Raw genomic sequence first — 16,469 nt, forward strand, 5'->3', positions numbered from 1 at the left:
ACTGCAGCCATTCACTGGATGTCTCAGTTGACCTCTTTCTCCCCGACCTTTGCATGGGCTGCCACCTCCGTTTGGGTGGTCTTTCCTCTCTTGTTTGCCTAGGAATGTGTTTGTCCTCTAAGATTCAACCTTAAATGAAACAACGCCTCTTGGAAACTTTCCACGTGCCTTCCCCATCTTGTACTCTTCTGGTACCTTCTGTGTTCCTCTGTCACACTTCTTCACTGATTACATTCCTTTACACATCAGACTCCCCAGAGTTGATTCCTACTGTTTGTAGCAAAAGCATCCTTACAGATACACCAAGACAGACACATTTTCTGCTCTCCTACATTTTACATTTTATTTATTTATTGAAGTATATGATTATCTTAATTTAGGGTTATACTTTTACAATTTAGAAGGAAGACCTGTATAATTTTAAAATTCAATTTTCAGTGTTGTGTGTTTGGCCACTAAACTCCCATTTTTACCAATTTGGCCATTGAACCACCAATTTTATTTTTATTTATTTATTTATTTTTTAAATGTTTATTTTTGTTTTTGAGACAGAGAGAGACAGAGCATGAACGGGGGAGGGTCAGAGAGAGAGGGGGACACAGAATCTGAAGCAGGCTCCAGGCTCTGAGCTGTCAGCAGAGAGCCCGACGCGGGGCTCGAACTCACGGACTGTGAGATCATGACCTGAGCCGAAGTTGGACGCTTAACCGACTGAGCCACCCAGGCGCCCCTGAACCACCAATTTTAAAAGTTTCTGTTAGAAATCTGATGCTGAGTCCCTAAAACTAACTAATAAGTTATAGAACATCATGATATTGTAAGTTGTGGCCCATCTGTTTCTATATATCAACAAATATTCCCTGTACTATGAGGGCTTCACTGTGAGGACTTCATGGAAGAATAAAACCTACTTTCTGGACAGTTTTTATTCTTGTCTTCAGGAATTTACATGTAGATTCTATTTGGAGAGACAGGCATTTAAATAACTAAATATAACAGAAGGCAAAACATACACAACACAGGCCACATAGCTCTTGTGAAATATTTTTTAATCTTCCTTTAATAATTTATCTTATTTTGAGAGAGAGAAAGAGAGAGCACGAGTGGGGAAGGGGGGCAGAAGGAGGGAGAGAGAGAAACTCAAGTAGGATCCATGCTCAGTGGAAGCCCAACGTGGGGCTCATCCCATGACCCTGGGATCATGACCTGAGCCGAAATCGAGAGTCATGTGCTCAACAGAGTGAGCCACCCAGGATCCCAGCTCTTGTGAAATATTAAAACAAAACAAACAAACAAAAAAAGTCACTTCTCTAAGCACCAAAAGTTACACTTTCCCTCATTTCCATCCCTCACAATGTCTGCCAGTGTGATGTTTATGAAAGATGCTCAATGAGTAGTGTTTGATTGATTCTCTGGTACAGAGAAATTGGCAGATGATATAAAAAAGTACCCTCAGCAGAGACTAAGAAAGAGAGAATGAGTTGTAAATAAATATGTTGTGAAATGTCACATAGTAATAGATGAGATAATGCTTACTTGGCACCTTAAAATTTCAGCCTGAGATTATGTCTTATGTATCTTTTTAAGTATAAACAATATTGTCCCAGTGCCAACTCAGAAGGGATTTTTGTCTTACTAAATCACTTGTATTATGTCCTTGAGCACACTAGGTTTTCCTGAAGGACTCCAAAGATGTCCAGTTAGTCATATCTAGAAAAGAAATTAGTTTGGGAGAATAGCATACAAGATCAGGGCTCCATTTAGAATCTTTCTATTTTTTATTTAGTTTTTTCCCCCCTGTGACAAATATTTCAAAAGAGTTTAAAATATTTTTCATAAATGTTTTAATTTTAAGATTAAAAAAAAATCTCTTTTGAGACCACCAAGTTCAAATATGAAACAGAGGAAGTGAGTCATTAGGAATAGGAGTTAATTTTTGCAACAGAATATATTACATATATTTTTACTTTATTTGAGGCTTAGAAGTTAATTATTATTTTTTTAATGTTTATTTATTTCTGAGACAGAGAGAGACAGAGCATGAGAGGGGGAGGAGCAGAGAGAGAGGGGGACACAGAATCAAAAACAGGCTCCAGGCTCTGAGCTGTCAGCACAGAACCCAACTCGGGGCTGGAACTCACAAACCGTGAGATCATGACCTGAGCCGAAGTCGGTCGCTCAACCGACTGAGCCACCCAGGAGCCCCTTTTCTTTCTTTCTTTCTTTCTTTCTTTCTTTCTTTCTTTCTTTCTTTCTTTCTTTTAAAATAATCTCCACCCAATTTAGGGCTCAAACTCATGACCCCAAGATCAAGAGTTGCACACTCTACTGACTGCACCACCCAGGTGCCCCAGAGGTTAATTATTTTTTTCTTTTTTTAAGATTTTAAGTAAACTCTACACCCAACATGAGGCTCAAACTTACAATCCTGATATCAAGGTCTCACGCTCCCGGGACTGAGCCAGCCAGGTGCCCCACCAGAAGTTAATTCTTTACAGTTAAAACAGAAGGCTTCTGTTAAAATCTAACAATTCTGGCAAAACATTAGGAAATGCAAAAAAATTTTTAATTTTTTAAAATGTAAAGTGTGTTGTTGATCCACCAAATGCTTTTATGAGATAGAATGGCATTAAGAGACATGCAGGTTTGGTAATTACCTGATTGCCACACCCAGACATCTATTTCCAAAAACTAGTGGAAGGGGTTTCATTGTAGATGCCTGAATAATTTTGTGATTATGTAATGCCCACGTTAATTTCAGAAATCACTCAAAGCAGGGTGGGGATTAGCAAAGTAACCAGAAAAGATGAAAATGTAAAAGGGTCGTGTCCAGATATGTTTTTTAATGCTCAAATCTGAAACTTTGACTTTTACCCTCTCCTCTTTCCAAGCTGCCAAACTGGCTTTTCTGGAGGCAGGCTTGGTCCGGGTGAGTGACAGTTAGTGATATTTCTGTTTGGGTAAAATCTTCCTTTGAATTTTCGTTCTCCTTGCTCCTCCCCCTTAACTCTGTAATCTTTCTCTTTTCTTCTTATCTTTTATCTCTGTGTCACATCCTTTGGCTTTCTTGGTTCCCCTGGGCTCCATGTTTGCCTTCTTCCGTGTTTCCCTCAGACTCTTCCTGCCCTCAATTGTGATGCTTCCTATGGCTGTCTGGTTCCATGCCTGTTTTCCTATACAAAGTGTTCAGGAGGTGTCTAGGGGTGGGAAAGCAAACAATAAACTTTGCTTTTTAAATTCCCTGGGTCAAATAACACTTAGTGTGACAAATCTTAACCAACAAGCATAATTGTTTATTGGTAGTGTGCCTGATAAGGATATATAAGGCATAGAAAATGTGAGTGGGTCTCACACCCAGTGGGGTGACTATAATGAAAAGAAAAAAAAAAGCAAAACTGGAAACAACAAAGATGTGGAGAAGTGAGAACCCTCGTGCATTGCTGAATGGAAGGTAAAGTGGTTACAGCTGTTATGGAAAATAGTTTGATAGTTCCTCAAAGTGTTAAACATAGAGTTACCCTATGACCCAGGAATTCTACTCCTAGATATATACCCCAGAGAATTAAAAGGCGAGACTTGAACAGATTCTTGTATGCCAATGTTTGTAATACTATTATTCACAATGGCTAATACATGGAAACAACCCAAGTGTTCATCAACTGATGAGTGGATAAACAAAATGTGGAACACACAAACAATGAAATATTACTCAGCTGTAAAAAGGAATGAAATTCTGACACACGCTACCACACGGATGAACCTTGAAAACATTATGCTAAGTGAAATAAACCAGACACAAAAGGACAAATATTGTATGATTCCATTTACGTGAGTCATCAATTTATGGAGACAGAAAAGTGGTTACTGGGTTCTTGGAGATGGAAAAGTTCTGGAAATGGATAGCGGTGATGGTTGCACAACATTGTTAACGTACTTACTTAATGCCACTGAATTGTATACTTAAAAATTATTACAAGGTAAATTGTATGTCATGTATACTTTGCCACATACACACACACAAATGTAGGTGGTTTGTGGCCAGCCCAGATTCTGCTTAAATACCTCTTCCTAACAAGGGCCATCTCTAGGCTTTCAGAACCAGCTCTGTGTTTGCTTCAACTTCAAGGACCTACAAGAGATTGAATCTGTCTTCCCAAACCTCTGCCTGTAGTGGGAATTACTATTATTAAATGGAGCAACCCCTAGAAAATGCTATTTAATAAAAAATTAGGACTTTGGGAAAAACCCAGAACTGTGTGCATTGTAACTGGTAATTATATGGGACTTCTCTAGAGGTAATATATTGTAGATTTAAAAAAATTTTTAATCCAAACTTTTACTTTTAGGGGTGTCTGTGTGGCGCAGTCGGTTGAACATCTGACTTTGGTTCAGGTCATGATCTTGTAGTTTGTGAGTTCGAGCCCCACGTCAGGTTCTGTGCTGACAGCTCAGAGCCTGGAGCTTGCCTTGGATTCTGTCTCTCCTCCTCTCTCTGCCCCTCCCATGCTCATGCTCTGTCTCTCTGTCTCTCAATAATAAATAAACGTTAAAAAATTTTTTTTAAAAATCCAAACTTTTACTTTTAATTACCAAAATAACTTCTGGTTATTATAATAAAAATTTAGGGGCACCTGGGTGGCTCAGTTGGTTGAGCATCTGACTCTGGCTCAGGTCATGGTCTCCCGGTCTGTGAGTTCAAGCTCCGCATCGGGCTCCGTGCTGACAGCTCGGAGCCTGGAGCCTGCTTTGAATTCTGTGTCTCCTTCTCTCTCTGCCCCTTCCTGCTTGTAAATAAACATTAAAAATAAATGAAAAATATTTAAAAATTGGAAAACAAAGGTAACCAGGAAAAAAAAAAAGGTAACCAGGAAATAAAAATCACCTATGATCCCATTATCCAAAGAGAGATAACCGTAACATTTTGGTGTATATCCTTTCAATTATTTACATTTCATCTATATCATATATATGTATGATGTATGTATACATATGTATATCTGTATGTATATGTATAAACTGTTTTATCTGTATGTGTGTATATATACATAAACTTCTATAACCTCTTTGAATTTAACAATGTCTTCATGCAAGTAGTGGTTAGGATTTGGATCTGTAGGACCTCACTTTCGTTTAGAACTTTTACTTTGTCACACTGGCCCCTTAACTACTTTGGTGGAGGAGTAAATAAATAGAAAAGGCTCCCAGGCTTTTATATGAGGAAAACAGGACTGGACTGCCTTTTGCAATTTGATCCCCTAATTTAGATCTATGTTTGTGTTGGAGCAAGTCTAAGGCATAGATCACACTTAATGCCTCTGGTGATAGACAGAGCCTCAATAGTTTGACTCCCTCTGGTGGCCACATGGAGTCAGTACAGTAATTTTCAGAATTACAACCGGGTCCTGTCTGCCTTTTGCCAAAGTTTCTTAAAACAGACATCCTTAGGAATACTGTGGTGGCTCAGTTGGTTAAGCATCCAACTCTTGATTTTAGCTCAGGTCATGATCTCACGGTTCATGAGTTCAAGCCCCATGTCGGATCTACTGTTATCTTGGAGCCTGCTTGGGATTCTCTCTCTTGCTCTCTCAAAATAAATAAATAAACTTAAAAAAAAGATATACTTAAAATGTCTTGATTCCAAAGATATTTGAAAGCATGATAAAATAGGCGCAAGTGCATGTGCACAGACCATACGTATAAACACAGATTTGGTCATAAACTGGGGTGAGAGGAAAGCTGACACTGAGGCATAGGAGTTCGTCTCATGCAAACCTCTTCCCCTTGGAGCTCATCTCACCAAGTCCACAGCCAAGTCCAGTCGGGGCGCTCTATGGCCCCAGAGGTTCCTGCTTGACTTGCCATGGACTGAATATCCTTCTTGATTAGCGCTACCTCTTTTATCAATTCCTGTAAGGGCAAAGGTAGAGTTCACTACAAGGGACAGTGTTTCAGTCTGCTAAGGCTACCATTGCAAAATACAATAGGCTAGGGTGGTTTAAACAACAGAAATTTATTTCCCATAGTTCTGGAGGCTGAGAAGTCCAAGATCAAGATGGCCACCAGTTCCATCCTGGTGAGAGCACTCTTCCTGGCTTGCAGACAGCCACCTTCTTCCTATGTCCTCACGTGGACCTTCCTTGGCTTGTGCATGTAGAGAGACTGCTCTCTCTCCTCCTCCTCTTTATAAGGCTACCAGTCCTATGGATTAGGATCCCACTCTTCTGACCGCATTTAACTTTAATTATATCCTTATAGGCCCTATCTCCAAATACAATTATATTGGAGGTTAGGACTTCAACATATGAATTTGCAGGGGGTGAGGGGACACACAATTCTGTCCACAGCAGGCAGAGCCTGAACTACACAGGTGTGTACTGTGCACTTGAGAGAGATTTTGTAGATTACATTCTCTAGTTGTGCATATTCTACTTGATTTCTCGATTGTTGCTTTTAAATCTTTAGAAAAGACTTTATAGTGAATAGTACCTTAACTATACAACAGAGCAAACAAGTTGAAATTTTATTATTGTTATTTCTGTTTGTAATAAAGGAGTGTGTGGTCTGCACTTTAAAAAAATTTTTTTTAAACGTTTATTCAATTTTGAGAGACAGAGAGAGACAGAATGTGAGCAGGCGAAGGGCAGAGAGGGAGACACAGAATCCGAAGCAGGCTCCAGGCTGTGAGCTGTCACCATAGAGCCCGACATGACATGGGGCTCAAACTCACAAGCTGTGAGATCATGACAGGAGCCGAAGTCAGACACTCAACTTACTGAGCCACCCAGGTGCCCCATAAATTTCTTGATTATTAAAAATGATCTACCCATGGTGTCAAAAATGCTAGGTATGTCCCAGCCCACCCCAACTCTTGTCTCCTAATCTCCCCTCTTCTCCCTGGTCTTTTGCCGCTAATTCACTAATTCCTGCCTTGCTGTTGTTGTTGTTATTGTTGTTGTTGTTTTAGTAATCTCTACACCCAAGGTGGGTCTCAAACTCGCAGAAGTTTAGCTACCTCTGCGAATAAAAGAAAGGCATCTGTAATTGTCACCGAGAGTTAGGAGGAAGGGAGCGTGTCTGTGAAGGGGTCAGAATTTTCAAGGAGTGCACCTGAAGGCTAGCACTGAAGATATCCAGGGGAACATGATGTGAGGTCAGCAAGACTGGAGGCAATGAGATCCAGCTGCCCTTCTCCTGTTGGGAGTCTCTACTCCTTGTCAAACCTAGGCTAGATTCTGTGGAGGGAGACAGAACCTTCATTCTAATTCAGTTACCCCAGTGCCCCAGAGGGCCATATACATGCCTTGTACCTCCTTGAGTCCTCAGCAACTCGGCTCATAGGGCATACTTTTAGGCTAAAACTGTGGATGTTTCAGGTCAAAAAGTGTCAAACAGCTGCAATTTCATGTGGTTCGACTGTTCTTTGTGTTGGTCATGATGGTTATGATGAAGGCCATCTTTTGATTCTCTAATATCAAAGTGTTCTTTCGCAGGTAGTTCCAGCAGGTCTTTCCTGGCGCTGACCACAGATTCACAGTGGGGCTCAACCTGCCCAATGGGGATGATTCCTACAGAGAGATACTGTTACAAGGACAGAAGAGATTTGTCATGGAACTTGAAATTCCTGTCCTGTTACCAGACTATACAGCCTAGGGGATACTATACATATTTCTTAACTAACCCCCCCTAATTACTTTGTGATTTAGGAAATTAATTATATTGCATTCTATATTTTGTATTAAAAAGCATTAATGTGTTAAATATAAGCATTGAAAAATATACCACAATTCTTACAAGCTGTTTTGGTACTTCTTCAATTCTTAATGTATCAATAGCTGCCCCAGATTCAAATGACCTAAATCTCTCTTTACCTCTGAAAGGCTCTGACCAATGTTCATTTTCACTTGTGTGTGCGCGTGTGTGTATGTATGTGTGCCCTTAAAACTCATTGTTCTTTTAACCAGTGCTAAGTAAACACCAACTAACCACCTAATTATACTAAGTCTAGGAAAGGAATACAAAAATTTCTTTTCTTTTCTTTCTTTTTAAGCAAGCTCTATGCCCAATGTGGGGCTTGAACTCAAGACCCCAAGATAAAGAATTACATGCTCTACCCACTGAGCCAGCCAGGAGACCCCCCAAATTTCTTTTCTTAACAAAATCATAGTCTACTGAAACAGAAAGAAAAACATATGAAGTGGCACTCAATAATTCAGGGATAAATTTATCATTTGTGGGTTTTTCACATTGATAATGTAAAAATTTCAGTCTGAATACCCTTCTTAATGTTTAGATTATTTGTATAGAGATTCAACATTCTGTGATCCTTTCTGGCCCAAATAGCCTATTTATCCTAATGAAGACACAGACATAAAAATTTTTTTAAAAAAGGTAAAAATTTAAAAGGAAGTCATGCTCCAGTGGTTCAAAGGAAAAAAGATTAAATCATATCATGCTTAATATGTATTTTGAAAGATATATTTCATATGAATTTCATCCAGTTTTGTAATTTATCAGTCACTATAAAATTTAGTTACATTTGGAGTTTTTTTAAAAAAATGTTTATTTATTTTTGAAAGAGAGAGCAAGAGAGGGGCAGAGAGAGATGAGGACAGAGGATCTGAAGTGGGTCTGTGCTGACAGCAGAGAGCCTCCCACAGGGCTCAAACTCACAAACCTTGAGATCATGACCAGAGCCAAAGTTAGATGCCTAACCGACTGAGCCATTCAGGTATCCCTAATTTGAAGTTTCAATCTTTGGATTTCCTGGGGTTTTAAAACAAGTGGTGATTTTTTAAAAAAAATTCCAGAGTACCTTGTAGTTATTAATTTTTTTAAGTTTATTTTATTTATTTTGAGAGAGAGCATGAGCAGAAGAGAGGCAGATACAGGAGGAGAGAGAGAATCCCAAGCAGGCTCTGTGCTGTCAGTATAGAGCCTGATGCAGGGATTGATCCAATGAACTGTGAGATCATGAACGGAGCTGAAATCAAGAGTCAAACACTTAGCTGACTGAACCACCCAGGCACCCCTAGTTATTACATAAATTTATGCTTATTACATAAATTTTAATGATTGAGACATATGCTAAAAATACTAAATGCATTATATAACTAGAATTTTAGTATCTGAAACTGTTCATCACGCATATTGGAGTTCCAGGCAATAATTTCACAAATATGCAAAATACACCAAGAATATATATGCTGCTAAATAAGAGAAACTGGAAAATCTGCCTAACATGATCATAACTCATTCCACGAATATTATTGATCCTTCTCACACTTTGCTCTTCCTGGATCATGGAGATATGAATAAGAATATAGATTTTAAAGGACTGATTCAATCACCATTGCAATAAAACAACTAAAGCCAGATGACCTATCAACTAAGCAATGTTTAGTGGAGGAAATAAGCAAATCCCAGCTGTCATTGTCTATAAAAAACCACATACCTAGCTGGGCACTTGTTGATCGGCCTGTTATGATAGGTTTTGAAAAATTTCTGAAACCAGAGTTTAGGTTGAAACTGGACATTTGATATAAATATACAACTGAAGACCAAAGTATAGTGATGGAGAGAACTAAGGCAGCTAGGGAATAAAGGCAGGAAGAAAATAAAGGCCTCAGACCATCTGAGGTTATTACCCACCATCACACTGGGAAGCTGACACCATTCAATCTCTTTGATGGATATTCAAAGGGAATTTCATCTGTGCCCACATTGCTTCTGCTTTTTTTTTTTTAAGCTTATTTATTTATTTTAAGAGAGAGAGAGAGAGAGAGGCACAAGTAGGGGAGGGGCAGAGGAAGAATCCCAAAGATCCCAATAATAATATGGAGCCTGATGCGGGGCTCAAACCCATGAACGGTGAGATAATGACTTGAGGTGAAACCAAGAGTCAGATGCTTAATTGACTGAGCCACCCAGGTGCCCCTCTTCTGGTTTTTGATGGAGAATCATGGTTTTCACATTTCTTTTATACATTACTCACTTCCCAGATTTTTTTCTCCAGTGCCCTCTAAATCAATGAGATATTTGGGGAAGAAGTTTTCAAATGGTAATGGCAAATGTTAAAAAAAAAAAAAAAAAAAAAAAGACAACAGCATCAAAATGGAGTCACTTGTGCTAAGACTATATCACCAAACTGAAACTTAATACCTAACCTACTTTGCAGTTTCAACCTCCCCCAGGAATATAATTTTAACTGGTCAGTCTGGAATTTCCTGGTCTGCGGTAGTGAGGTAATTCACCTAATAGACCCCTCTCATCCCCCAAAGAAAGATGAGTAATCCACTCTTTGTCCCCGCCCCATTCTGCCTATAGAAGTCTCCCCTTTTGTGCAGCAGTTTGGAGAGGCTGTGCCTTTCTATTTGCTATATGGGATGCTGCCTGATTCATGACTCATTGAGTAAAGCCAATTAGATCTTTAATTTTTACTCAGTTGAATTTTTTTTTAACACATGTTAAGTTTAATTTTAAAAAGATTCCCACAGGATTTTTTACAAAGACATGTATGAGACCTCTTCATTTTGTGAAATAGGGATAGGGTGGATTAAAGACTTTTAAAGTTTATTTTTGAGAGAGAGAAAGAGAGAGAGAGAGAGAAAGAGAGAGAGAGAGAACACAAGCAGGGCAGGGGCAGAGAGAGAGAGAGGGAGACACAGAATCCGAGAATCCGAAGTAGGCTCCAGGCGCTGATCTGTCAGCACAGCTGGGCTCAAACCCACAAACCAAGAGATCATGACCTGAGCCGAAGTTGGACATTTAACTGACTGAGTCCACCCAGGTGCTCCAAAGATGATTTTTAATAGGGAAAATTTTCTGGAAATATTAGAAAGTCTGGGTGCCATTCTCCTGTGATTTTAGAGCTCTTGTGCATTTAGATTCTAAAATTTACACTGTGACAGTGCCCTTAACAATTTGCCATTCCCAGAGATAACTATTTAATGTTGATTCATTTCTTTCTAACCACAGTAACAAAACCAGTTACAAAAAGATTTGGCACAGAACTCTTTGGCAGACAAAAGTCTAGTGAAATTATGAAACAATCACTTCATATTGCTAAAAAATTATAAAATGGCATTTAATCTTATGGTTGCTAAATTCACTCCTGGTTCTGTAATTGATTTTTTGTTTGTTTTTACATTGTTTCTTTAAATTTGAGGATATTTGACATACAACGTTACATTAGTATGGTTCTGTAATTGTTGACTTGGTAACTAAGTACAGACCAGTTCCAACCACCAGAGACAGCCAAGTCTGAAGACGTCAGATGTTTGCCTTGACACAGTCTTTTCCAAAACATGTTCCAAGGCTATTAAAGGTGTTCCTCAGAAAAAAGTTTCTCCAAAGAAGTTGTTGAAACAACTGACTAAACAAAATTCAACACTCTCTCTGCTGAAGCATTTCTTAAAGCCTTCACTATATTAATGTGCAATGGGAACCTCTAAGAGGAGGTTACAGTATATACTATTTGTCAAATGTATTTGATCATAGGACTTTTTTTTCCTTTTCTGGTTTTGTTTTGTTTTTGAGGAGCATCCCATAGGACTAACATTTAACCAGAAAAGATGGATTTTACAACGTGATTTTGAGACAGTTTATGTAGGCATTTTTGTCAGTTGTCTTCCTAGCAACATTTTCTTCTTCTCCCTTCTTCCAACCCTCAGTTTCCATTTTGCGATCCTAAGGTTCTAGGGAGGCTGATTCTGCCCCTCAATCCAGGGATGAAACATATGACCTAGGCTAATCCCATTCAGTGTGTTCCATCCAACAGACTACAGTGATGGGTTCAGGGGTGGGCAGATAGCAAAACCAATCCAATCAGAATTTTCTTGGAAATTCATGTGGGAGAATTGTGCCGGCTTTTTCCTGTTGGATGTACGAAAGTAAGCCATCATAGGAACTTTAGGCTATCATCCTGGAAATGCAGAGAGCCAGCTTTAAGACAAAGGCAAGAACAAAGAAGGCAGAGTGTACAGTGAGAAACTGGTCCTCAGGGAACTTGGAGCTTGCTAGCCCTGCCTCTGGACATCTTATGTACAACCTAATAGATTTCCTTTATTGTTAAGCCAGTTAAGTTTGGTTTTCTATTATTTGTGATGAAATTCCTACTAACTGATGAGAGTTTGCTTACCATAGTAAGACATACACTATAAAGGTTTGCAGACCCTTTTAAGAAAATAAGTACCTATTTAACCATAGAAGGAAGATTGACTCCTCTCACCCCTCCTCTTGAAGTTGACTTTCAGAGTTTCACTTTCCCTTGAGATCTGTAATTGTTTATCGTTGCTATGACAACGATGTTCCAAAAGCGTGCTATTCTCATTTTTACGCTCCTGTATAAGTGTAATCAAACCCTCCTGATCCAATGTCATCAAATCAGCATTTATAGAACCTACTCTGTACCAGGAAAGAAGGGTTCAAAAATATGACAGTTCTTGATTTTGAAGAAGCTCAGTCTAAGAGTTTCAAATTTTCCAAACAATTTTATTCAAAATTATGGGAAATAAATATAAAAATTGGAAGCATTATAAACGTCTGTTTTACAAAGAAGTTTCCACAGTTGGCACAGTTGTCCTTATTCTACTGCCCTTTTGAGATATTTTCACTGTAGCTCCAAAGAGTTGGCCCAAAGTAGCCTGCTTAGGTCCCTCACCTCCTGGCTCCTCCCTTTTCTCTCCGTGGAAGAAGCTGTCTTCATTTAATACCCAGAAGCAATTTCCTAGGTGTTTTGGTTATATTTATTTATTTTTAGGCAAAATTCACATAATATAAAATTAATTAATTTTTTAAGTTTATTTATTTTGAGAGAGAGAGAGAGAGCGCGCACTTGTGCGCATGAGCAGGGGAGGGGCAGAGAGCAAGGGAGAGACAGAGAATCCCAAACAGGTTCCTCACAGCAGAGACCCCGAGGTGGGGCTCCATCCCACAAACCAAGAGATCATGACCTTAGCCAAGATCGAGTCAGACCCTTAACTGACAAGCCACGCAGGTGCCCCTAAAACTGATTACTTATAAGTGAACAATTCAGGGGCAACTGGGTGGCTCAATCAGTTAAGCTTGACTTCCGCTCAGGTCAAGATCTCACAATTCGTGAGACTGAGCCCGGAGTAGCTTCGCTGGGGGTGTAGCCTGCTTGAGATTAGCTCTCTCCCTCTCCCTCTGCCCCTCCCCCATTCGTGCATATGCATTTTCTCTGTCTAAAAAAAAAAAAGGTAAAATGAACAATTACATTTACACTTAGTACATTTACAATGTTGCACAACCACAACATTTTATAACCCTCAAAACATTTTCATCTTCCCTCAAAAAACCCTGTGCCCATTAAGCAGTTACGTCCCTTCCCACCCTATCCTCAGTCCCTGGCAACTACCAATCTGCTAATTTTGTGGATTTACTTATTCTGGATATTTAATATAAATGGAATCATACAATAAGTGGTCTTTTGTGCCTGGCTTCTTTCACTTAGCCATAATATTTTCAATGTTCATTCATACTACAGCATATGTTAGGAGTTCATTTCCTTTTATGGCTGATTAATAGCCTGTTGTATGATACATTACAATTTACCAATTTATCAGTTGATGGACACTTGAGTTGTTTCCACTTTGGAGCTACTGTGAATACTGCTGTATATACAAATATTTGAGTCTCTATTTCCATTTCTTTGGGTGTATGCCTACGAGTGGAATTTCTGGATCACATGGTAATTCTGTGATTAACTTTTTGAGGAACCACCAACCTGTTTTCCACAATAGATGCACCAGTTACATTTAATTTCTTCACATCCTAACCAACACCTGTTAATTATATTTTGTTCATTATAGCCATATTACTGGGTGTGAAGCAGTATTTCATTGTAGTTTTTTTTTTTTTGGTTTTTAAAAGTTTTTATTTTAATTCTTATATTAGTTATATCAGTTTCAAGTGTACAATATAGTGCTTCAGGTGTACAATGTAGTGATTATATTAGTTTCAGGTGTAGAGTACAGTGATTCAACAATTCCATACATCACCCGGTGCTCATCGTGACAAGTGCACTTCTTAATCCCCATCTATTTAATTCATATCTCCACCCCTCCCCTCTTCATGTAGTTTTTTTTTTTTCCACTGTAGTTCTGATTTGCATTTCCCTAATGACTAATGATGTTGAGCATCGTTTCATGTGTTTGTTGATTATTTGCATATCTGCTTTGGAGAAATATCTATAAAGTCCTTTGCCCATTTTTTTTTTTTTTTAGTGTTTATGTATTTTGAAAGAGACAGAGAACATGTGCGCATGCATGCACATGAGGGAGTGGGGGAGGAGCAAAGAGGAGAGAGAAAGAGAGAATCCCAAACAGACTCTGAGCCATCAGTGCAAAGCCCAACATGGGGGTTTTAACCCATGAACCTCAAGATCATGACCAGAACTGAAATCAAGAAGAGTTGGACGCTTAACTAAAGTTGGATGTTTTAATTAAAGTGTCTTTTTGTTGTTGAGCTGTAAAAGTTCTTTATATATTCTAGATTGTAGCCCTTATTAGGTATATGATTTACAAGTATTTTCTCCTGTTCTGTAAATTACCCTTTCACTTTCTTGATAACATCCTTTAGTTCCTAGGCATTTAACCCTTCATTCAGCAAAACCACCTTAACTATTTATCTTGGACCTCCCTCTTTGTTTCAAGCTTCTATCTGAAAAACACACTTCCTCCCTCATATCTGACATCAGAAGTGACCTTACCCTTCCTGGGAGACCTGCAAGAATGTAGCTTCATCCCTATAGCATAGTACTGTCTCAATATAACAAAGCATAATAATCATAGCATTCATATAACAGAGAATTGCACACTTGTAGTAACAGAGAGGTACTTTTTTCTTGCAGATACTCTCAGGGAATAGCCACTTCGGCTCAGGTCATGATCTCACTGCTTGTGAGTTCAAACCCCGAGTTGGGCTCTGTGCTGCTGACAGCTCAATGCTTGGAGCCTGCCTCAGATTCTGTCTCTGTCGCTCGCTGCCCCTCTCCCACCCCCTCTCTCTTGAAAATAAACATTAAAAAATTAGAATATAGAAAAAAATTAAAATGAGATTCATTGTGAAACACCCCTCTTGGTATATTTGTTTCTAGCTTTTTTATATTCATGGATTATTAAAATTTTGTTTAGTTTTACATAGCTGTAATTATACATTTCCTATGTGATTCTAAGTTATTCATAAATATTTTGATGGCTGTAAAACACTTCATTTTATGATTATAACATTGTTTAAAATTACTACTATTTTATTGGACATTTAACATGTCTAATTTCTTGTTATTACACATGATGTGATACATGTTTTGTAAATAAAGCTGATTTTACCATTTTGTGATTACATCCTTAAGATAAACTTCCAAAATGAAAAGTATTGGGTCAAAGGGCATGAATCTTTTATGGATATATGTTTAGATCCAGTATTACTAATATCAACCTATCAATATTCATTTAAACGTAGGATCACTCTAGTATATTTTATTCATTTATTTATAAATTTTTACATTGATTTCTTTTCTTTTCTTTCTTTTTTACTTTAGAGAAAGAGTGTGAGCAGGGGAGAGGGACAGAGAGGACCTTAAGCAGAATCTTACGAGCCTAACTCGAGGCTTGATCTCATGACCCTGAAATTGAGTCAGTCGCTCAACCGACTGAGCCAACCAAGTGCCTCAGGCTAGTATATTTTAAAATATATTACTACAACATGGCAAGAATAAAAACTTTAAGGTACTGAATCGAAGTTCTTAAAAAATCAATTTGTAGGGGTGCCTGGGTGGCTCAGTCAGTTAAGTGTCCGACTTCAGCTCAGGTCACGATCTCACTGTCCGGGAGTTCGAGCCCGGCGTCGGGCTCTGGGCTGATGGCTCAGAGCCTGGAGCCTGCTTCCGATTCTGTGTCTCCCTCTCTCTCTGCCCCTCCCCCGTTCATGCTCTGTCTCTCTCTGTCTCAAAAAATAAATAAACGTTAAAAAAAATTTAAAAAAATCAATTTGTAGAACAAAACAGATGCCTGGTACAAACAAAAGAAAAACATCCTTACTTTTCAATGCTTTTTTTTCTCCATTCTTTTTTACGACATTGTAAAAGTAACTAGCAATGTTTTACTATTTCAGTCTTAGAAGTGAGGACATTGTTAATCTAAGGAAATCCTAAAACCATTCACGAATAGTCAAATGAAAATGGGATAAGGCATCAAGCTTGATCAGTCAGTAGCAGATCCATAGGGCTCCTTGAGCTGGTACTGATATGGCTATTGGAGTATATAATAAAGAATAGAAACTCCTATTACCATCCAGATGCTTGACATTTAGATGACTATATAATGTTAACCACAACTTGCAGGTTTCACAATTAAGAGACTATAGTCACTGTACCTCTGCCAGCAGGTGGCAGTAGATATCGCAACCAGTCCTTGGGGTTCAAAATGTAAAATCTTTTGCCTGAGATTTTA

The sequence above is a fragment of the Panthera uncia genome, chromosome F2 (genome assembly GCF_023721935.1).
Source record: "Panthera uncia isolate 11264 chromosome F2, Puncia_PCG_1.0, whole genome shotgun sequence".
Lineage (NCBI taxonomy): Eukaryota > Metazoa > Chordata > Mammalia > Carnivora > Felidae > Panthera > Panthera uncia.